The sequence below is a fragment of the Capricornis sumatraensis genome, chromosome 2, assembly GCF_032405125.1.
Source record: "Capricornis sumatraensis isolate serow.1 chromosome 2, serow.2, whole genome shotgun sequence".
Taxonomy (NCBI): Eukaryota; Metazoa; Chordata; class Mammalia; order Artiodactyla; family Bovidae; genus Capricornis; species Capricornis sumatraensis.
Genome location: NC_091070.1, coordinates 82,343,832 through 82,368,544, shown reverse-complemented (window position 1 = coordinate 82,368,544; position 24,713 = coordinate 82,343,832). Strand labels below are relative to the sequence as shown.

Genomic DNA, 24,713 nt, shown 5'->3' with positions numbered 1-24,713 from the left:
TAACAGCGAGGCGAACTGCAGGCTCCAGTTACCTGCACACAGCTGGCTCCCGGGGACTCTGCAACGCGTGTGCTTCGAGCCTTGTGTCACATTCGGAGAGGGCAGTGGCTCTGTTTCACTTTACAATCAGCACAGCAGATGAAAAATGAAAGGGGATTACACGGGCTCATCCAAATCTTGACTCTGTTCAGACAGTGCTCAGCGTGCGGGAGAGGAAGGCAGGAGTTCTGTCTTTTGAGTTAAAGTGTGTGTGCTTCATAGTCAGAAAAACCAATCAGAGGTGACGGATGCCTGCTGTCTGTTCCTTTCTTCTAGCCTGCTATGCGAAATAAAGACCCTCCATGCCTTTTCCTCTTTTCATTCTAGTTTTCCTTCCTTCCTTCTTCCTTCCTTCCTTGTGTGCTGCTGCAAAATCTTTGCTCCAAAACTACTGTGCTCCTAGAAAACTGTACAGTTAGGATTCCTTTCCCCTTGTTGGAAATGAAACGATGAGGAAGGAACAGAAGTATGAAATGCCCCTCCCCTCCCTAAACAGAATGTCATTTATACAGAGCTTTGGAGAATGTGACATTTCTTTATTAAGAGCCGCTTGTTTGATGGCCATGTTACTTACAAAAGGCACCTGTAAACATGTGGCCCCATCCCTGTGTCACCCAGGTTTTCATTTTCTCGGCCAGCCAGTTTTCTTGCAGGTTTTGATTATCTTTGCTTTGGATGTTCATAAAAACACATGAGGAAAAGGAAGGAAGGGGAAGACAGTGTTATACGCCTCGTGGTACTTGGCTGGCTGTGTTCTCAGTGCGGATGGGCACAAACTCTGGGCAGCAGCTCAGACTGTTTCCTACGGGGTGAGGTCCTGCCAGATCACCAGGGGCTGGCAGGTGGTGGGAGGAGATGGTGTGGTTCAAAGCAAACCTTATTCAGTGTCCTGTTGCTGGCACTGTTGGCACTGGTATGAGGTCACTACATGTTTGGAGAACAAACACGAGAAACACTGTTCCTTCTTTGATTTTCTGGTTGCAGGAGCGTTAAACTAAGAACGCTGAGGTCCCTGGAACGCCTTTGCCCTTGTCACGACAGGGCAGCATTGGTGCACAGCTTGTACAGACTGTGTACATCTCCTGAAAGAGTGTAAAGGACTGTGAGTCACGCTGGACTCTAGCTGCATTTGTCAGTGTGGGAAACATGCTAGGACCCCAGTTTCTTTGCAGCATGCCACAGAATGGTGAGTGGGGATGTGCCTGTGCATTCCCTGAGCTTGGACTTACCTTCTCATAGAAGGCCAATGTTGTTCAGTCGCTCAGTCGTGACCAGCTCTTTGTAACCCTATGGACTGCAGCATGCCAGGCTTCCCTGTCCTTCAGGGAATGAAGACCAATGAGATACTGTTATATGTGGGTAGCAATGAGGAAGGAGCTAGAAACCTATATAGTTCTGTACACTGTGGTGAGACAAATTCTTAGAAGTGAGTCAAAAATATATTTATTTTCATTTTGATGAAGCAATTTGGCAAAACCTATCAAAATTAAAAATAAATATCTCAGGGTACTTCCCGGCAGGCCAGTGGTTAAGACTTCACCTTCCAATGCAGCGGGCGTGGGTTCAAACCCCAGTCAGGGAGCTAAGATCTCATATGGCCCATGACCGAAACACCAAAACATAAAACAGAAGCAATATTGTAACAAATTCAAAAAAGACTTTAAAGATGGTTCACATAAAAAAAAAAAACACCAATCTTTTAAAAATAAATAAATATGTCAGCTGCTAACAGTTATGGGTCGTGCTTTTTAAAAGAACAGATTTTATGGTATGTGAATACTATCTCAATTTTTAAAATTAAAAATAAATAATAAATATCTCTTCGACTCAGCTTTCCCATTTCTAGTACTTTATCATATAGATTTACTCTGAATTTGCCCTCTAAGCCACCTTCCATCATGTGGCTGTTACAACAGCCTAAATGCCTCTCAATAGGGAACTAATGAGCCTGAAGTCCAGCGTGACTCACAGTCCTTTACGTTCTCAGGGGATGCACACAGCCCATACAAGCGGACACCAATGCTGTTCTATTGTGAAAGGACAAAGGCATTCTAGGGACCTCAGTGTTCTTAGTTTGATGCTCCTGCAACCAGAAAAGGAAAGACAGAACAGTCTTTCTCTGTGTTTGTTCTCCAACCCATGCACGGACCCCAGACTGGGTTGTTCTGTCCTTAGCTAACAGCCACCAAGATGTTCAGAAAGAATGGGGTACCTCTTACATGCACTGATAGGAAATGACTCCCAGGATATGTAAGAAAAGAATGACGTATAAAATGCTACCCTTTGTTTAACATGTGTTAATATCTTTGTCCTTCCTCTCTCTGGGAGGATATATGAGAAAATGGGGGAGAATATAGCATGGCTGGGGAAGGAGAGCTGGTGAAACTTACAATTTATTATACACTTTTAGTTCCTTTTGAATTGTGTGTAGTAAACATGTCTTATCTAGTTAAAGAATAATAGTAAAATATATGATGTGATAATAAATCACTTGGTAATAAATAAAGCATGTGATATAACAGATAACATCCTCAGCAATCGTTCATAGCCCATGCTAAGGTGAAGTGTACATGAGCTAATAGGCGTAACACTGAAGTCCGTTCAGCTAAATGATTCCTTTAGGGCTAAAAGGATGCTTTAGCTGGTTAGTTCATTCATTTAACACTTACTTATAACCGTCCGTTTTCTCATTCTTTAAATTCTTTTGAATTGGGTAATAATTGCTTTACAATGTTGTGTTGGTTTCTGCTGTACAACTACATGAATCAGCTACAAGTATACCTATATCCCCTCCCTCTTGATTCTCCCTCCCAACCCCTCTCCACCCCACTAGGTTGTCACAGAGCCCGAGTTGAGCTCCCTGTGTTATCCAACAGCTTCTCACTGGCCGTCCGTTTTACATATGGTAATACATAGATTTCAGTGCTACTCTCTCAGTTCATCCCGCACTCTCCTTCTCTGGCTGTCTCTCTATACCTGCATCTCTATTCCTGCCCTGCAGGGCGGTTCCTCAGTACCACTTTCCTAGATTCCATATATATACTTTAATACACACAATATTTGTTTTTCTCTTTCTGACTTATTTCATTCCTTGTAACAGGCTCATGGTTCATCCACCTCAGTTCAACTGACTCAAATTTGTTCCTTTTTATGGCTGAGTAATATTCCATTGTATACTTGTATCTTAACTTCTTTATCCATTCATCTCTTGATGCACATCTAGGTTGCTTCCATGTGCTAGCTACTGTAAATAGTGTTGCAATGAACATTGGGGAATGTGTATTTTTCTCAGTCATGGTTTTCTCAGGGTATTTGCCCAGTAGTGGTATTGCTGAGTCATATGGTAGTTTTATTCCTAGTTTCCTGAGGACTCTCCATAGTGTTCTCCATAGTGGCTGTATCAATGCATTCCCATCAACAGTGCAAAAGGATTCTCTTTCCTCCACATCCTCTCCAGCATTTATTATTTGCAGATTTTTTTAAAAGTTTTCCTTTTATTTTTGGCTGCACGGGGTCTTCATTGCTTTGTGTGGGCTTTCTCTAGTTGCAGAGAGCAGGGGCTACTCTCTAGTTTTATTGCATGGGCTTCTCATTGTGGTGGCTTCTCTTGTTTCAGAGCATGGGCTGTAGGCACGTGGGCTCAATAGTTGCAGCTCACAGGCTCTAGAGCCCAGTTGTTTTGGCACATGGGCTTAGTTACTCTACAGCATGTGGGATCTTCCTGCACAAGGGGTTGAACTGGTGTCCCCTGCATTGCAAGACAGATCTTAACCACTGGACGACTAGGGAAGCCCTGTTTGTAGATTTTTTTGATGTTGGTTCCATTCTGACCTGCGTGAGGTGATATCTCATTGTAGTTTTGATTTGCATTCCTCTAATAATGAGTGATGACACATTAGCTATGTTAAGGGGTGATTGAAAGGATTACCACCCACCAGCAGACTCACAGATATGGAGGACACACTAGTGGTTACAAGTGGTTACTAGTGGCAAGATAGCAATGTCGGATTAAGAGGTACAAACTACTATATGAAAAATAAATAAGCTCTATGGGTATATAGGAAGAGCACAAGGAATACAGGCAATAACTATAAATGGAGTGTAACCTTTAAAAATCATAAATCTCTGTGTTTACACCTGAAATTTATATAATATATAAATATAACATTTATGTAATATTGTAAATCAACTATTTCATTTTTTTAAAGATTTTAAAAATGTGATAGTGTGTGCAGAGCTCGCAGCTTGATATGCCAGGCACAGAGTGAACGGCACTTACTGGCTATCACTACAATTTCTATTGCAAATGCTACCAGGGTGTGCCACCTCAGTGCCGGAAAAAGGAAGACAAAAACATAAGGTCTTTGTCTTGATGAGCTTATACTTGAAAAGGGGGACAGGGTGTAAACAGTTAATGATTATACAATAAGAAACTTTAATTTGCAAGTGCAAAGGCAAAGAAGCAATGAAATCTGCCTAAGAAAGTGAAGAAAGACTCCAGAAACAATGTCAGTTTGAAAAACTCAAAGGGTTGTGCATTGAGGGTCTTCAGGACAACCCCCCAGTTCACCGATTCACAGTGATTCTTTAACTCAGCGTATAGTTGCATATACAGCTATGAGTTATCACAGTGCCAGGACGCAGAGCAAAGTCAACAAAGGAAAAGGTACATGGGGTGAAGCTGGGGAGAAAGCAGATGAAAGCTTCCAAGGATCTTCTTCCAGTGGAGTCACACAGGCCCCACTTCATCCCCCCAGGAATGTGTTGTGACAACACTTGTGAAATACTGCCAACCAAGGAAGTTTGCAGAGACTCAGCACCTCGGGTTTTTGTTGGGGGCTGGCCACACAGGCACTCTTTGCCTGCCATGTACCAACATTACACACTCCCACAGGGAAACCTCTCTTCAGCATAAACCATCTTGTTCACCTAGTATATGCAAGTGAGCCATTCCTCCCAGTTCTGGGAATGGTGAGCTCTGTTCCAAAATCTAAGTTCCTGGATGCTAGCCAGTGGCCAACCTCATAAGCAGATGTTTCTAAAGAACAGTCAGGTCTGCTATGTTAACTCCTCTGCATGGATAGGTAGGCATCTTAAGGGGAAAAACAGGGAAGGAGGATGTTCTTGGCAGAGGGAAAACATCTGTAGAGTCACAGAAATATGAATTTAGCATATTCTGGAAACAGTTCAGATTACAGAATGTGAGGAATGTGTCAGGAGATTTGTCAGTCACCTGGATTCCAAGGGTTGGAGTTTTCTGTGCCTTTGGAAGTTCCAGAAATTCTGTAAAAAAGAACTGGAATATAATTGCTTATAATATGTATGTGTTAGTTTCCACTATGCATTGAAGTGAATCAGTTACATGTTATCATGTATCAGTTACAGAATACATTCCCTCTCTCAGTCATCTGTCCCTACAGTCTTAAGATTATATTTTCATGACACATCATCTTGGTTACCATTGTATAACATTGTCTTGGTCATAGGTTATCGAAATTATTTCCCAAGGATTAAAATAAATGACACAGTGAAGATAGCAGGGACTGCCTTTCTGAAAAGGTCACCATCATTATTAATACCTGAAGTATTATTTGTGGCAAATAGGAATGAAGGATCAATGTAATACCCTGAGTGACTGATTCTTTGTGCATAATTCTCAGTGGCTCCACCTTTTTCTCTTTCTTATGACAAAAATAAAAAATGAACTATGTGGAACTGATTTGATAGTGCAAGACCTGACTTTGAGCCTTAGGTCTACCATGTCTAGCCATATGACTTTTGGCAGGTTTTTTTAATTGGAGGGTAATTGCTCTATAATGTTGTGTTGGTTTCTGCCATACAACAATATGCATCAGCCAAAAGCATATATATATATACATATATATCCCCTCCTTCTTGAGCCTCCCACTCTAGGTCATCGCAGAGCACCAGGCTGAGCTCCTTTGTTATACAGCAACTTCCTGCCTAGCGATCTATTTCACACATGGTGATATATATATATTTCAACACTACTCTCTGAACTCATCCCACCCACTGCTTCCTCTGCTGTATCCACAGTCCATTCTCTATGTCTGCATCTCTGTTCCTGCCCTGCAAATAGGTTCATCAGTACCATTTTTCTAGATTCCAGATATATATTTTTTCCTTTCATTATGAAAATTTATTGTTGTAAAAACAAATTCAAGCAATAAAGAAATGCAAAGAATGAAAAGTTAAAGGTTCCTCTTTACTTTCACTCACTTCCCAATTTCTCTTCCCTCCCCTAATGAAACCATCAATAACAATTTGGCATCTGTCCTTCAAGAACCATTCCTACACATTTAGAAGCATAAGAATGTGTACATATGCCTAAGACGTGCAAATAATGACTTTTGCTTCTTTTCTGAGACATGGTGCCTCTTGTTTCTGCCTTTTGTCTAATGCAATTGCTAGAATTCCCAGTATACAGTGTCGAATTAGCACAATGAAAATGAACATTCTTGTCCTCTTCTGGACTTAAATGGGAAAGCTTGTAATATTTCATCACTGAGTGTGATGCCTGCCAGATATTTTAAGTAGATAAATTTTATCTAGTTTTAATTTCCCTTCTATGTTTTTATAGAAAATGGCTGTTGAATTTCATCTAACTCTATTTACCTCCATAAAATGATATGGTAAAATCTTTTCATCTACTTAGGGAATTATGTTAATAGATTTCTTAATGTTGGATTCTCTTTGCATTCTTAGAACTTAACTTTCTTAATCATAGTGATTTATTCATTGCTTGCTAATGGATTCTATTTGTGAATATTTTATTTTGAAATTTGTCTTTTTTTAAAAAATGAGTACTGTTGGTTCATGGGTCTCTTTTATTGGGCTAGACTGGGTTTTACTAGTTTCGTAAAGTACATTCAAAAGTTTCTTATAATTTAGGGTGCTTTGAAATATTTTAAATAACAGAGGAGTTAGCCTTTTCTTAAAGCTCTGTTGAACTCAGTCATATTCAGTTCAGTTCAGTTCAGTCGCTCAGTCATGTCCGACTCTTTGTGACCCCATGAATCACAGCATGACAAGCCTCCCTGTCCATCACCAACTCCTGGAGTTCACTCAGACTCACATCCATTGAGTCGGTGATGCCATCCAGCCATCTCATCCTCTGTCATCCCCTTCTCCTCCTGCCCCCAATCCCTCCCAGCATCAGAGTCTTTTCCAATGAGTCAACTCTCTGCATGAGGTGGCCAAAGAACTGGAGTTTCAGCTTTAGCATCATTCCTTCCAAAGAACACCCAGGACCCATCTCCTTGCAGTCCAAGGGACTCTCAAAAGTCTTCTCCAACACCACTGTTCAAAAGCATCAATTCTTCGGCGCTCAGCTTTCTTCGTAGTCCAACTCTCACATCCATACATGACCACTGGAAAAACCATAGCCTTGACTACATGGACCTTTGTTGGCAAAGTAATGTCTCTGCTTTTGAATATGCTATCTTGAAAAGTTGGTCATAACTTTTCATCCAAGGAGTAAGCGTCTTTTAATTTCATGGCTGCAGTCACCATCTGCAGTGATTTTGGAGCCCAAAAAATAAAGTCAGCCACAGTTTCCCCATCTATTTCCACAGAGTGGTCGGACTGGACGCCATGATCTTCGTTTTCTGAATGTTGAGCTTTAAGCCAACTTTTTCACTCTCCTCTTTCACTTTCATCAAGAGGCTTTTTAGTTCCTCTTCACTTCTGCCATAAGGACTAGATCTGATAGATAGAGTGCCTGATGAACTATGGACTGAGGTTCATGACATTGTACAGGAGACAGGGTCAAGACCATCCCCATGGAAAAGAAATGCAAAAAAAGCAAAATGGCTGTCTGGGGAGGCCTTAAAATAGCTGTGAAAAGAAGAGAAGCAAAAAGCAAAGGAGAAAAGGAAAGATATAAGCATCTGAATGCAGAGTTCCAAAGAATAGCAAGGAGAGATAAGAAAGCCTTCCTTAGCAATCAATGCAAAGAAATAGAGGAAAATAACAGAATGGGAAAGACTAGAGATCACTTCAAGAAAATTAGAGATACCAAGGGAACATTTCATGCAAAGATGCGCTCAATAAAGGACAGAAATGGTATGGACCTAACAGAAGTGGAAGATATTAAGAAGAGGTGGCAAGAATACACAGAAGAACTGTACAAAAAAGATCTTCACGACTAAGATAATCATGATGGTGTGATCACTCACCTAGAGCCAGACATCCTGGAATGTGAAGTCAAGTGGGCCTTAGAAAGCATCACTACGAACAAAGCTAGTGGAGGTGATGGAATTCCAGTTGAGCTATATCAAATCCTGAAAGATGATGCTGTGAAAGTGCTGCACTCAATATGCCAGCAAATTTGAAAAACTCAGCAGTGGCCACAGGACTGGAAAAGGCCAGCTTTCATTCCAATCCCAAAGAAAGGCAGTGTCAAAGAATGCTCAAACTGCCGCACAGTTGCATTCATCTCACACGCTAGTAAGGTAATGCTCAAAACTCTCCAAGCTAGGCTTCAGCAAGATGTGAACTGTGAACTTCCAGATGTTCAAGATGGTTTTAGAAAAGGCAGAGGAACCAGAGGTCAAATTGCCAACATCCTCTGGATCATCGAAAAAGCAAGAGAGTTCCAGGAAAATATCTATTTCTGCTTTATCAACTATGCCAAAGCCTTTGGCTGTGTGGATCACAACAAACTGGAAAATTCTGAAAGAGATGGGAATACCAGACCACCTGACCTGCCTCTTGAGAAACCTGTATGCAGGTCAGTAAACAACAGTTAGAACTGGACATGGAACAACAGCCTGGTTCCAAATAGGAGAAGGAGTACGTCAAGGCTGTATATTGTCACCCTGCTTATTTAACTTGTATGCAGAGTACATCATGAGAAATGCTGGGCTGGAGGCAGCACAAGTTGGAATCAAGATTGCCGGGAGAGGTATCAATAACCTCAGATGTACAGATGACACTCAGTCATATAACCAGCTCTTTTATGGAGTGGTAGCCTTTGATTACCTTTTTTCCTTCTTTTTTGTTTCTAAAATATGCATAATATTTAGTATATTACAATATATATTATAATGTATAAGCAAGTCATAAAGCAAAATAATAAAACAAAATCTAAGACCCCACCACCCAACTAAAGAAATAAAACATTTTCAACACTCTATGTTGCTCCCAGGTACAGCCTCCTCACTTCTCTCCCTCAGAGAGAAACATCATTCTGAATTTTATGATTGTAATTTCTTTGCTTTTTTAGAAATAATGCATACATATGTATGTATCTCTAATGAATATATTGTTTGATTTTGTTTGATTTTGAGTTACAAAGACACACTATCTTGATTTTTTTTTTTTAGTTCAAATTGATTTTTTGTCAACAGGAGCATGCATATATCTGTGGTTCATTCATTTTCACTGCTACATAGTATCCTTCTATGTGAATATACCATATTTTTTCCTGTTGATAGATCTGGAGTATGAACATTTTGGAACATATCTTCACGTATATGTGCAAGGATTCCTTTTGGGTGTATACCTAGGAGTTGAGTTCCTGGGTCTTAGAATATGTGTTTCTTTAACTCGACAATATGATGTCAAATTGATTTCTTTTTAAATTTTTATTTATCTTATTTTTGGCCGTGCTGGGTCTTTATTGCTACACAGGCTCGTCACTAGTTGCTGTGAGCTGGGGCTACTCTCTAGTTCTCATTGAAGTGGCTCCTCTTGTTGCAGAACATGGTTCTGGGGTGCCAGGACTTCTGTAGCTGCAGCTCCCAGACTCTAGAGCTCAGGCTCAATAGTTGTGGCGCACGGGCTTAGCTGCTCCATGGCATGTCGGGTGTTCCCGGGTCAGGGATCCAACCCTTGTCTCCTGCATTGGCAGGCAGACTCTTTACCACTGAGCTACCAGGGAAGCCCTGACAAATTGATTTCTAAAAGGTTGTATCACTTTTCACTTCCACTAGCAGTGTTTAAGAGTTCTCAGTTATCTATCTCCTTCTCAATGTTTGGCATTATCAGACAGGCTAATTCTTGCTGATACAGTAGGTATAAAATGTTATTCAGTTCAGTCGCTCAGTCGCGTCCGACTCTTGGCGACCCCATGAATCGCAGCACGCCAGGCCTCCCTGTCCATCACCAACTCCCGGAGTTCACTCAGACTCACGTCCATCAGGTCAGTGATGCCATCCAGCCATCTCATCCTCTGTCATCCCCTTCTCCTCCTGCCCCCAATCCCTCCCAGCATCAGAGTCTTTTCCAATGAGTCAACTCTTTGCATGAGGTGGCCAACGTACGTTAACTGACACTTCTCTGATCACTAACTCTTGCAATATAGAATAAGTTTTACATGCATTCCAGTTATTCATGTTTTCTCTTCCATGAACCGCCTGTTCATGACTATTTTCTGATTTTAAATTTGGTTTCTTTTTTTCATCACTGATTTAAGTGTTCTTTATGTATTTTCAGTATGAATCCTTTGCTTGTTATTCCATAAACTGTTTTCTCCAGTTTGTGCCTTGTATTTAAATATTTATAGTCTTTTGCTAAACAGAAGTCTTCAGTTTTAGTGTATTTGAATTCATCAGTTTTATTTTGTTGCGTTACATCTTTGTCATGTTTAAGAAATTATTAATCCCAAGTTTATGGAGATATCATCCCAAATTCTCTTGTAAAATTATTGAAGTTTTGCATTTCACATTTATGTCTTTAATACTTGCAATTGGTTCATCTGCTTAATGTGAATAAGGGATCTAATTTCATTTTTTCCCATATTGGTAATAAATTGTTGCAAGACCACTTATTGAAGTCTCTCTTATTCTTACTTTGTAGTGTGTCTTAGCTATTCTTAGATATTCTTTATGAAATTTGAAGATAAATCTTCAATTTTTCTTGGAAAATCCTTTAGAAAATTTTAGAACAGTATTGAATCTGTGGATCAATATAAGAGCACTAACATCATCCCAATATTGAGTCCTTATATCCATGAACTTACTCTAAGCCTTACATTTACTTAGGTCTTCTTTGAATTTTTTCAATAAGGTGTTATAACTTTACATAAATGTCTTGCACACTTTTAATTTTAGATTTATTCCTAGCTACCTTATTATAGTTTTGTTATTGCAAATTATTTATTTTTAAATTATTTTTTATTTTTGCTAATGCCTAGAAATGCCAATGATCTTATACCAAAGCAACTCGCTAAACCCTCTTATTAATTTAAATCAATTATCTGTAAGAACATCTATGATTTCTAAGTACATAATCATGTCATCTGTGAATAACTTTGAATAAGGACCACTTGTTTTTTTTTTTCCTTTTTCAATTCTTTTACATTTTATTTCTATTCATTTTTATTGCACTTACTAGAACCTCCAATATTATGTTGAATAGAGCTCATGTTATTTTGTTCCTTAGTTAATGGGAATGCTTCTAGCATTTTGCAATTTAAAATGAAGTTTGTTGAAAGAGTTTGGTTGTATCAGGTTGATAAATTCTCTTCTATTTGTTAAGGGATTCTTACTTTGATCATGAATAGGTATTGAATTTTACCTGAGACATTGCCTCTGTCTCTTGAAATGATCATGTGGTTTTCCTTCTTTAATCTGTCTATCGCAGAAATAGACATTATAATGTTAAGCCATCCTTGCATTCCAGGAATAAATCCTACTTAGTTATGATATATTTTGATTTTTATTAAATTAACTCTACATGTGACTGTTTTGTCCAGAGGGTTTTTAAGAATCTGTATTCATGAGTGAACTAGCAACTCTTCTTTCTTTCTTTCTGGTTTGTTTTAAGGCTATACTAGCCTCATAAATTCACTTCAGAAGTATTTCCTTTTTCCTGGAAATGTTTTAATAAAATTATTATAATCTATTTATAGAAAGTCACATGGAAAAATGGGCTTGGCTTGGTGTGGTGGTTTCTTTTGTTTTTTCCTGAGGGGAAATTGTAAACCACTGATTCAATGTGTTGAAAGGTTATGGGAAAATTAAAGCTTCCTGTTTCTTCTTGGATAATGTTTGAAAGTTATGTATGTCTAGGCATTTGTCCATTTCATTTATCTTTTCTACCTTTTTAACATAAATATGTTCATTATATCCTCTAATTATCTTCTCAGATGTTGCAAATGTCCTTAGTTTTTCCTCGCATTGTTCCTTTACGACTTCTATTTTATTGACCATTCTCAGGAGAAGTCTGTCAAATTTATCAATCTTTATGAAAAATCAACTTTTGGCTTTGTTGAGCCTCCATACTTGAGCTTTGTTTTCTATTTGATTAATTCTGCTCTTCTTTTTACTTTTACCTTCTGTGAATTTATTCATAATTTCTTTAACTCCTTAAATTTATGGTTAGCTCAAAATTTTCAGCCTTTAATCTGTTCTAATATAAGCATTAAAGATGGTTTTTTTCCTTGAAATATCACTTTTGTTTCATCCTTATCTTTTGATATACAGTATTTTTATTATTTATTTAAAGTGATTTTTAAAACTGTCATATGATATTTTTTGGCCCATACATTATATCATATTTTCAAAAGTATTGGGCTTCCTTGGTGGCTCAGATGGTAAAAAATCTGTCTTCAGTGTAGGAGACCTGGGTTCAATCCCTAGGTCGGGAAGATCCTCTGGAGAAGGGAATGGCTACTCACTCCAGTATTTGTCTGGAGAATTTCATGGACAGAGGAGCCTGGCAGGCTACAGTCTATGGGGTTGCAAAGAGTTGGACACAACGGAACCCACTTTTCAAAAGTATGGCCCAAGTTCATTTCTAACTTGATTACCTTATGGTCAGACACAACCGAGCAACTGAACTGAACTAAACTGATGGTCAGAGAATGGGGTATCTGTAGTGCTTTTTCTTTTAAATTAGCTGAAACTTCCTTTATGGCCTTGTATATGGACAGACTTTGTCAACATTTTGAGTGTGCTTGAGAAGAATGTTCATTCTTGATATTAATAACTGGGTATGGGACTTTTTATGTAGGTATTCAATCAGGATTGTAGATAGAATTTTTCAAGTCTGTGTCTTTGCTAATGTTTGTCTGTTTTGTCTATCAGTGTTTGAGAGGGACATGTTGAAATCTCTCACCAGCTGCTCTGCTGGCCGATGGAGGAGATGAGGCATGACTGATCTCGCTGTTTTTCGAGCAGTTCTGTCCTTGATATTAATGACCACTCTTGCTAAATAGCCTCTCCTGTTCACTGTACCTGTGGTTTCTGTGTTTAGAATTTTTTCCATCCCTGTAGCAGTCTGTTTTAGTAGTTTTTTCTGCTGTGATTTTTTTTTGCCAACATAAACTTTTTAATATTCAGAATTCCTCAAAAATGTTTTATCTGTTGATTGTATCCTTCTTTTATAGTTGTTTTTACAACGTATATATTTTTTCTGCTATATGAATGATATTTGTAGGAGAAAAGAGAAAAACAAATAATTTTGCTCAGTCTACCATCTTGACCTTTGTCAGATACATTTTTATCCTTTCTTCTTTCCTTTTCCTTTTTCTCCAAGCATGTGTTTATAGGACAAAGACTTTTTCTAGACCTCTGTTTCCTCATCTGCAAAATGGGGATAATAGTAGTATTCATCTCAAGGCCATATAAGGAACATTAATAAGATAATGGCAATGTAAGTGCTTTGCAAACTGTAAAGATCTATACAAATAGGAATATGATCTTTAGCACCTTTCTTTAACTTTCCTTTTGTATAGCTAATGTAAAGCAGCTCAGCTACTTTAGAGAAAAGTGATTAATCATGGTTGGCATATCATGAGAGACACAAACAAAATTTTAGTAGCCACTTTTTGAGAAAATTACTTGCCAAGAAATGTTGGGTTCCTTAATAGAAAGTCACACATTTTATAAATGGAAATAATTATGTAGTCTAAACGCTAATGCCATGGTGGTGTCTCGTTCCCCTATTCTTTTGTACTGTATTGTTGGCATGCATACTCAAATTAGTTATTTCTCCTTTAAAAAATAATTTTTAACTTATTTGCTGATTCAGCATATTACATAAATTTATTTACTTTAGCTTAGAGAATTAATTTGAACTGACAGAAAGAATGCTAAATTTTCAACCCAGGCATATTTAAAAGACAGAATGAGTAATTGATGTAAAAGGCCAAGTGATTTGTATTAGAACATACTGAAATCTGCCTATCTACACTTTTTTTCACATTCTTACATTGCACCAGTGCAAAAATAAGCAATTCTCAATTAAATCCTACAGTTCTGTATTGAGTGCTAGTTTGTGTATGAGGTTTGTGCTAAGCGTTCTGGGATTCCTTAGGAGATAAGAACCCCCACCCCCCACCCCCATCCACTGTCCTCTAAAGGTGAGCAAGTGGGTTAGTTAAAGGAAACATTAAAGTACTCTAATAAACATATGACACCCTATGGTGAGGATCAGGGACAGTCTTATGGAAAAAATAGTATTTGAGATGTGATTGAAGAATGCTTAGGCCATTCCAAGCCTCAGGAACAGTATGAATAAAGAAAGGTATTAAATTGAAAACTATAAAGGCATATTTAGACAATGGCAAGTAATTTTTTTTCCTTGACCAGAACATTAAGTACATGCATGGAGTGGGAGATAATGCATGCAAGACAGCTTGGGGACATATTATACACAATACAACTCCAGCCTTAGGGAAAGGATTGAAGCTTTGTTTGTGGTCAAATATTCCAATTTTTGTAAATGTTCCATGGAAGCTTGTAAAGATAGACTTTACATTTCTGTTAAAAATATAAATGTATATGTGTACATTCTTCCATGCAATAATTATATCATTCCTTTCCTCTGTGTGGCTATGTCCTTTTATTTCTTAAGTTCTACTAGAAATAACTGAAACTAAATAATTTATTAAATATGTTCCAACTTTTAAATTCTCTGAATCTAGAGGTGACCAATAAACTGCAAATGCACATTGGGAAGCCCTGAATAGTGTTCCTGTCTTTAGTAGAATGAGGAAGACCCATGGGCTTTGAGGCACACGAGCCTGAGCTTGAATCTCCAGTCCTGCACGTCCTTAATTAGGCAAGGCCGGTGACTTCCCTAAGCATCATTGTTCTCATCTTTAAAATGGGGAAGGACTTACCTGGTAGTCTTGTGGTTAAAAATTGACCTGCCTGTGCAGGGCACCCAGGTTTGATCCCTGGTCTAGGAAGATTCCACATGCTGCAGGGCAGCTAAGCCCACATGCCACAACTACTGAGCTCACACACATACTGCCTATGCTACGCAACAAGAAAAGCCACTGTAGTGAGAATCCTGCACACCGCAGCTAGAGAGTAGCCCTGGCTAGCTGCAAGTAAAGAAAGCCTGGGCACAGCAGTAAAGACCCAGTGCAGCCAAAAATAAATTAATAAATATTAAAAAAAGAAAGTAAAAAAATAAGATGTAACATTTTAAAAAAATAAAATGGGGAGGGTCATGTCAACATTATAGAGTTTTAGTAAAGATTTTTAAATGTTAGTTGCAGCACGCAGGATCTTTGTTGCGTCCGGCAGGATCTTTCATTGTGTTGCATCGATTCTCTAGTTGCGCCATGCGAGCTCGGTAGTTGCGGTGCACAGGCCTAGTTGCTCCATGGCGTGTGGGATCTTTATTCGCCAGGGACTGAACCCTTGTCTTCTACTTCGAGAGGCAGATTCTTAACGACTGGTCCACCAGGGAAGTCCCTAGTGAAGATTAAGGAGGCAATTTCCATGAAGTGTTTGGTACCCAGTAGAGGCATGATGGATGACAGCTATCCTGGTTACAGAGTCTAATGGAAAAAGATTCTTCGGTAAAGCTTCAAGGAGATGTTTATCAAATTAAAGCAGAATATAAAGTGAGAGAAAGAGGATATAGATTGGCGGGGAGCATCTAAGGGAACCAAAAAGAGAAGATGCTAGAGAGGGGAAGTTTATGGTCAAGACACCACAATGTGGCTCCAGGTTTCTCAACCAGATGTAACGGAGGCAAAGGCTCTGACTGGGAGAGAAAAGAGAAGAAAACATCCAGGATACTTTAAAATGGGACGGTCAGAATGGCCCACTACAAGAGGAGAAAGAGCAAAACGAGGATTCTTAAAGCTAGAACAAGTCAACCACACCTTCCTCGTGGGTGAAGAAAGGGACTAGGAGGTCACTGTGGTTTTTCTGGCAAAAGGGTGGATAACAAACACTCTGTCTTCTCTAGAGCCAAAAAGTAGTGTTAAACACCAAATTCCAATCTCTTGAATCATTATTTGAGAAGGAACCTTAAGATAATCTAGTCTAACCCATTAATTTTGGAAAGCAGGGAAGTGAATCTTTTAAGAGGTTATGTGGCTTGCCCAGGACCACACAGTTGCTCAGCCCAGAGCTGGAGGGCGAGTGGCCTAGAAGCAACAAAACCACCACGGGCCTAGTTGTAGCATTTGAAACCTTTGGGTGAGTAAAAGCTTAGGGGTAACTTCAAAGAAAGTGGTTGTGGCTTTAAATCTTTTTGGCAACAGCCGTTAAACCAGATGCATTAAATGTGTTCAATGCTATTTGTAAGAGACCTCAGCTGTATACAGTTTGTTCCCCAAGTATGCTGACCCATAGAGCGGTTAGATTTGTGCATCAGCCTTCTGAGTCTGTAGGAAGGTGGCCAGGAGGGAGGGGAAAAGGTGGAACCTAGGCTTCCACTGCACTCAACAACACATTCTTTTTTTTTCCCTTTGATACATTTTTAATTTATTTATTTTTAATTGGAGGATAATTGCTTTACAGTATTGTATTGGTTTCTGCCATACAGCAACATGAATCAGACATACATAGTCATATGTCCCCTCCCTCTTGAACCTCCCTCCTACCTCCCACCTCATCCCAAACCTCTAGATTGTCACAGAATACTGGGTTGAGCTCCCTGTGTCGTACAGTGAATGTCCACTGGCTATTTTGCATATAATAACGAACAGGTTTCCATGCTCCTCTCTTAATTCATCCAACCTTCTCCTTCTCCCACTGCATCACAAGTCTGGTCTGTATGTCTGTATCTCCACTGCTGCCCTGCAAGTAGGTTCATCAGTGCCATCTTTCTAGTTTCCATGTGTATGCATTAATAGATGAAATTTGTTTTTCCTTTTTCTGACTTACTCATATAGTAGGATCTAAGTTCATCCACCTCTTAGAGTTGACTTAAATGCATTTCTTTTTATGGCTGAGTAATATTCCATTGTATACATGTACCACAGTGTCTTTATCCATTCATCTGTCAATGGACATCTAGAGCCACACATTCTCTTTGGAAGGCCTGCTATGTGCCAGGCACTGTTCTAAGTGGTTGGCGTACATCTGTGAGTCAACCAGATAAAGGTGCTGACCTCACAGTCTAGTTTTCCTGCTCTGAAAAGCAGAGCCTGAATGTGGTGCAGTGTCTGTTTCATTACACCTTCCCCTTCCTGCCCATCCCCAGTTTCACCACTTCTGTGACACCCTAGCACACCATCTCTGGCCTAGAGTGCCCTCTGCCTTGGCGCATAACATAACATCAAGCCTTGGATCTGGTTTGATTTCTGTTGCTCTCTTACTAGTGTCCCCTGTGAACATCTGATCTCGGGGTGAACCTGTAAGCACTGGAGACTGGGAAACCATCTCTACATCCTGTATCATCCTGCAGTACACAGCGCCGGATCTCAGTTGCATGCAGGTGGCATACATGGATAGAGCCTTCATGTAAGACAGACTGAAGCAGAGTAGCTGTGTCACAACCCTTTGGAGATAAAAGGTCAGGAGAGTCTGGCTGGAGGACCCACTTGCAATACTACTCCAGGAATCTTCCCTATGAGCCTCAGGTGGTGAAGACCCACTTAGTGCCCTAGAGGCAGTTCCTTTGGAACCATATCCTCTAAATGCTCTGGAAAACCCATTCAAAGGGAATTGAAATTCCAAATACCACTGAAAACATCTTAGAACTATGAGTAAGCACTACGGGATTGTTGGATGAAGGGGGCCCTCTAATCATGAAGCAGTTTAAGATTAACAGAATTCTGAGTCAAGACTTGAAGTCAGATATACACCATAATGGTTAAGCCAAATAACAATCATTTTGGCTCTTATTCCTGAGAAACAAAGCACACTGAAATAGAAAGACAATAAAAAGTTTTTATAAAGGGCCACTTATTTTTATTGGGTTCAAATAACCTAAGTACTTACATGGCCTCTGATTTCCATGTTTCATAGCATGTCTGTCAGTAACCTCAGTAGAGATGGCTTTGTCTGGCCTCAAAGAAGGTTGTTATCCAACCAGGGCTCCCTTCTTCCCAGTCACTGTTTCCATCTCCCATAAATGTATCCAACTGATGAGTAAAGACTTAAGCCCATGTGGCAATGTGTATCGAGGTCCCGGCCATGCATGAGCCCCCAGGGCTGTATTTTCACTTGCAAATCTAAGGCAGCCCTGACTTGTTAGTGAGGGGATGTGTTGGAAGTGATGGGAGAGATCTTATCACTCTAGTTTCTGCTCCAGGGACTCTCTTGCAAATTTAATTGCAAACAAACATTGAATTTGAAGAGGGAACAGCAGGCAGATGTTCCTGGGATGTGAATGAGCCTCTGAGACCACAGGATATAAATTACAGGGCTACAGTAACAAGAGGAAAAATATCATCCTGGAATTTCTTGACAAGGGAAGAAAAGCAAAGGCGTCATCAAGGTTTAGATGTTCTAAGCCAGCTTCCGAGGTGCTCGGGACACAAGTGTGACAATGGCAGATGGAAGTCACTCTTTCTGGCCACATAAAGGACTCAGTCCTCTGCTTTCCCGAGGGCACGAGAATGGAAGCAAAGCAAAGACCCAAAAAGGCTCCTCAAGCACATTTGGCCCGGTGCCCCTTGATTTTTAGTTATGGGAAATCTGAGGTCCAGGAAGAGGAATAAGTTTATAAGGTCACAGCTAGTACTTAAAGAAAAATAACGAGTAAGCCATTTCATTTGGTTTTGCTTTCGAAAAATTTTTTTTTTGCTGAAATTTAATAGTGGATTCAAGTACCCTTCAGGCATGGTTATTCTGTAACAGTGCACAGTTTGAATATTGTGTGTGTTTTCTCTTTATAAGAATTTAATCAAATAAAAATGCATACTAGTTTTGATGTAGCCATGGGTAAAAATACCCACTTTCTGGGTAAAAATATTCACTTTCTGAGTGTTGAGAAGTTCATGGTCAGACGTGTCCATGCATTTCTTTAACTCAGGGTCAGCCAATAGGTCCCAACACCAGTGTTGTGGGAGCATCTATTTGTGCTCAGGTGCTCAGATCAGCATAAAGGGATTATTGACCCATTTTTAGATGAAGGGAGATGCTGACTGTAACTTGTTAAAGGCTGTAGTATTCGTCTCACTTCCTTAGCCACACTGGGCGATAACATCACTCCCTGAGTTTCTCTAGTATAGACCCTCATCTCTCAGACCCTTTTGCCACATAATCCCCCATCCCTTCCTACACTGTAACCAGATTTTGTGGGTTATAATTGACTCACTGTGCCCATAGAGAGCCCTGTCATTTCTTCTCTTGTCAATGATCTGTCCTCTTAGCTCTTAGGAGCTTCTTCCCTGGTGGCTCAGATGGTAAAGAATCTGACTGCAATGCAGGAGAACCAGGTTCGATCCCCCAGTCAGGAAGATGCCCTGGAGAAGGGAATGGCGACCCACTCCAGTATACTTGCCTGGAAAGTCCCATGGACAGAGGAACCTGGTGGGCTACAGTCCATGGGGTCGCAAAGAGCTGGACACGACTGAGAGATTAACACTTTTACTTTCTTTTTTTCTTAGCTCTTGGGCCTCCCTCCCCGCTCCCCGTGCCATTCCCACTTCTTCGGTTATCACGTGGTCAGATAGGATGCGGACCCTGGCTCTTCTCTCTTCAAGGCCACCTCCTATCTTCTGACCCCACAGCCTTTTACAGAACAGACTAGGATGGTCTGAATAACAGTTCAGCCGAGAGCACTGTGATTTTTCTTTCTCCCTAAAAAGTGAAACTTATGGAGGTATGGAATATTTTATGTCAAGGAACCTTAGAACCAGAGGGGACCAGTAGATCGGCTTCCCCGGTGGCTCAGTGGTAAAGAATCCACCCGCAATGCAGGAGACGCAGATTCGACTCCTGGGTCGGGTAGATGCCCTGGAAAAGGAAATGGTTACCCGCTCCAGTATCCTTGCCTGGAGAATTCCATAAGGAGAAGAGCCTAGCGGGCCACAGTCCATGGGGTGGCAAAGAGTTGGACTTAGTGGCTGAACAACAAAACACCTCTTGTTAGAGATTAGCATCTGCAGGCCAGGCAAAGTAACGGCTTCACTGCACTTCACTTCACACAGCAATGCTAAATGTTAGTTCTATCAAGGCGACCCTTCACCCAGAGCAGTGAGCAGGTTGCCATGGCAGTGACTGTGTGAAACTGCCCTTGGCTGTGCTGGACGTCCTTCTGAGAGGCAGCATGTGATAATCATCATTGTGTTTAGTGCATTTCCCCAGATCTCAGAACATCCAGGTCTTGGTTTGGGTTCGCCCAGACACAGACGCTGAGCCAAAGATCCCAGTGTACGTGGTTCATTTTACAGGTGGTCACAGGACACCCCAGTAGGGAGAGGGGAGGGATGGTGTGGAGGAAAGCACTCAGTACATGTGTGTTGTCGAATTGGTGATCATATGAGCTCCTGGGGCTCCATCTGGATGGGGATCTCTGAGAGTCAGTGTAGCACGTACCTCAGAATTATTCAGCAGAGGAGCAAGGAAGCTGGTGTATCTGCCCACCAACTCACAAGAGGAAGCTGTATCAGCTAGCAGAAGGAGGAATGTCAGCACACCTGATCTGTGTGTATGTTTGACTTACAAACACTGATTTTGAGGACCCGTCATCCTTGCATCTCAGTCTTGGCAATTTGGAAGCTCAGAACCAATTTATAGCCCACCCAGGATCAGGGGCCTTCTCGTGAGACTTTCCAGTGTTCCAGTGGTTAAGAATCCACGCTTGCACTACTGAGGGTACAATTCAATCTATGATCAGGGAACTGAGCTCCTATATACTGCCATATGGTGATGCAGGCAAAAGAGCGAAAAAAAAAAAAAAAAAAAAAAGGACCCTTTTCTTAACATGGAAAATAGACATATAAATGAAAGTTAAGTACTAGCAGAAGCGGCCCCCAGACTTTAAGAGCTGTGATCTTACCTCTTTTTTTTTAGTCTAATATTTAAAACATTTCCTCCCATGCATGACTTTTTGCTGAATATTTTTTCTACTTGTCTGCATGATATACAGCAACTTTCCTTTAAAAAGTATGTGTTACTCCTAAATGGAGAGAAAATGGAAAGATATTTCCTCTCATAAGAATGTTTTTAACCATGATATCCCCTTAAATATCTTGGTTTTCTAAAAATACATGTTTTGCTAGAAGCATCCAAGGCAAAATGTGGCCTGCTGGTCAGCTATCCAAGATTTGGGTTGTTTTCCTTGCTGGTCAGAAGCCCTGAAGAAATGAAGATTCTGCTTTCTGATATTCATGGATGTGAGTCACAGGCCCATGCTAATCTTTCTTTGACATTTGGTTTCATGTTTCAAGGAAAATATTAAGCCAGGCATCACAACTAAGAGAGATGGGGGGGAAGGAAGGAAGGAGAAGAGGGAGAGTGGGGACAGAGGAAGGAGGGTTACAAATCTTGTCGCCACTCATTTCTTTCTTTTGTTCAAGAGTCAAGAATGTGTATTGAGCATTTCTCAAACGTTATTTATTTATAACTCTTTTTCTCCTAAAAAGTGTTGAAAACAACCATGAAACTTTTAGTGAACATAACATACAAGATAACAAGGAAGGAAGGAAAATGGAGCAAAGGGAAAACCTAGGATAGGGAAAATAAGACAGGGAAAAGACTAGCGTCTAAAATCCCTGCCATTAGGTTCTGCTGAGTATGGGCCAGCTTTACTCTGAGCTTCCTAACAGCCAAATCGAAATAGGAAATAATCAAATATGTGACTCATAGGTCAGTGGGTAGAGGGGTGGAAGAGACTAATTCATTTATTAATAGGATGGGATACTGAGCTAAGTATTTTGGAGAACATATAAAAGGAGATAAAGAGACATTAGCCTTTGGATTCAAAGAGTCAGTGCCACTGCTTATGAAGACAAGTAATAACACTAGCTCCCATCAGCTGAGCACTTTTTGTTTGGGCTGCACTGAGCCTTCAACTGCTGTGTGCAGGCTTTCTGTGCTTTCAGGACAAGGGGGCTACTCTCCAGTTGCAGTGCCCAGGCTTCCCATCGTGGTGGCGTCTCTTGTTGCCGAGCACAGGCTCTATGGCGCACCGGCTTCAATAGTTGTGATGCACGGGCTTAGTTGCCCCACAGCCTGGGAAATCTTCCCGGAGCAGGGATCGAACCTGTGTCCCTTGCACTGGCAGGCAGATTCTTATCCACTGAGTCACCAGAAAAGTCCTGAGCACGTCTTATATGCCAAGCACAGTCTCAGCCAATGTATTTGTGGCACAAGAATACCTTGCATCAGGTACAGCTACTTATATTTGTAAAAGTAGAGTTAATGGTTTACAAAAGGCTTTCCCATTTGTATTTATTCAGTTACTCAAAACAGCCCTGTGAGATATTAGCCAGGAAGACATTGTTTTTCCATGAGGAAGGCAGCACTGTACAGCTAATAGTTGGTGGACCTAGAATACAGATCCAGATTTCTCTGACAGACTGTTTCCACTACCTTGTGGTCTAAGAGGGCAGAACTCTAATGATGGAAATAGGATATTTGGCTCCAGGATCTTAAGCAGAGTTGGTGCAAAGTGTCTCCTCCCAGGGCCTCCATGAAAGGGTTGCTGGGTGTTGGGAAAGTCCCTTTTCTTCTGGGAGTTGCAGTGACTTCAACTGGAAAATTAGAAGGTTGACAACCATCTTGGCAGATTCTTTCCAGCTGCAACAGCCTATGGCTCCGGGCGGTTTCCCAGACTACACTCCGGGGTGTTTCTAGTCGTTTTCGCGTTAGCAGTTGCTCTGCGGTATAGCTTGGCTGTACCTCTCTGAGCCATTTAACCTTCGCCATTGTCCCAGCCTGCAAAGGGGCCGGGCTGGGCTTGCAGGCTGCATGTTAAAGGCTGAGAGAAGCCAGAACTCCCTTTAAGCCTGAGGTGTCCTATGGGGTGTTTCCATAGCATCATCAAGACAGGCTTTGTTGTTGCTGACTGATGATTCATCTTCCATGCATCTTCTGGGAAGATCTAAGGTGGAAAGTGCCTGAAGTTGAAACCCAGACCTGGTGAAGAACTCACTTTTTCCCCCCTTTCATTTTTAAGCCTCTTCTGAGCCCAAAGATCCCATGTACATGTCTTTGATTCTTACAAGTTAGCTATGTCTCCATGGAGGGCCTCCCTGGGAGAGTAGGATGTTGTGTGTTAGTTTCCTGCGCCCACAGAAATAAACCCTGTCCTAAGCTGTAGGCTCCAGGTTTGTTCCTGGCATCCCTTTGCCTCAGAGTCTCTGCACTGAATAAAACAGAAATGTTTAGCAAATCCCAAGAAATTCCTTGTTTAATGGAAAAAAGAGATCCCTGAGTTTATATTTCAAAATGTGATTTCCATGTTCCCACTGCATTAAGGCAAGTTCCCCTTACCAAATCCCCAGATGTCTGGTATGCTTTTCTAAAAATGCCTGTATTTAGCATCTAGAATTCATTTGGGGCACCTGTTGTAGACAGGGTTCTCCTCTGAGCCCTGTAGAAGATAGAGTCCCCGAGGGTGACTCAAACCCCATCCTATAATTTAGTTATAGAGGTTATGTTAGAATCCATAGGACATGTCAGCTCTAGCCTGCAGGCCTACTTTCTCCTCTACATGTTGATCTTTTTAAAATAAATTTTTTTAAAATTAATTAATTTATTTGTTTTGGGCCATTCTGAGCGTTTGTTGTTGTGCCTGGGCTTTCTCTGGCTGCAGCGGGTAGGGGTTCCTCTCTAGTTGCAATGCACGGGCGTCTCATTGTGGTGGCTTCTCTTGTTGCGGAGCACAGGCTCCAGAGCATGAGGACTCAGTAGCTGCAGCTCGCAGGCTCCATGGTGCAGGCTGAGTAGTTGTGGCATAGGCTTAGGTGTTCTGCAGCACATGGGATCTTCCTGGACCAGATATGGAACCCATGTCTCCTGCAGTTGGCAGGCAGATTCTTGACCACTGCTCCACCAAGGAAGTCCTACATGTTGCTCTCTTATACTGTGCAATATACAGCATCTTGGTGTGGCTGTCTCTCTTCCTTCCAGACGATGAGAGGGTCAGCTCTGGAGTTGGCCACAGATAGCTCCTCTCACTTGCTAACCTGCCATCTAGCAACTGCCTTGGAAATGTCTCTATACGTTGTATTTTCTTCTTCCAGCCTCTCTGAAGAGTGGGTGTTTTTTTTTTTTCATTTGCTTCTTGTTTCTGCCAAACCTGAACTGCCCCCTTCCTAAAATGCTTGCCCCTTTTCCTAAAAGTAATTTGTATATATTGTTGAAAGAGAAAGAAAGAGACAGTGTGCAGAGAGAAATTTAGAAAAACATAGTAAAGAAATAAAATCCCACCACAGCAAATTTACTGCTGTTAATATTTTGGACTTACGAAAATATGTTTGCCTGTGGTTATTTATCCTCAACCCTTGCCAAATTATGTGACTTTCTAGTTGGAGCATAAAAATGCAAAAAGACAAAACACCA

The 24,713-nt window shown here is 40.7% G+C and overlaps 1 protein-coding gene across 1 annotated transcript in view; it reads left to right on the top strand.

Annotated features, from left to right (window-relative positions):
- THSD4 (thrombospondin type 1 domain containing 4) overlaps nt 1-24,713 on the top strand; it is a 227,558-nt gene that overhangs the window by 1,550 nt on the left and 201,295 nt on the right. The window lies entirely within an intron of this gene.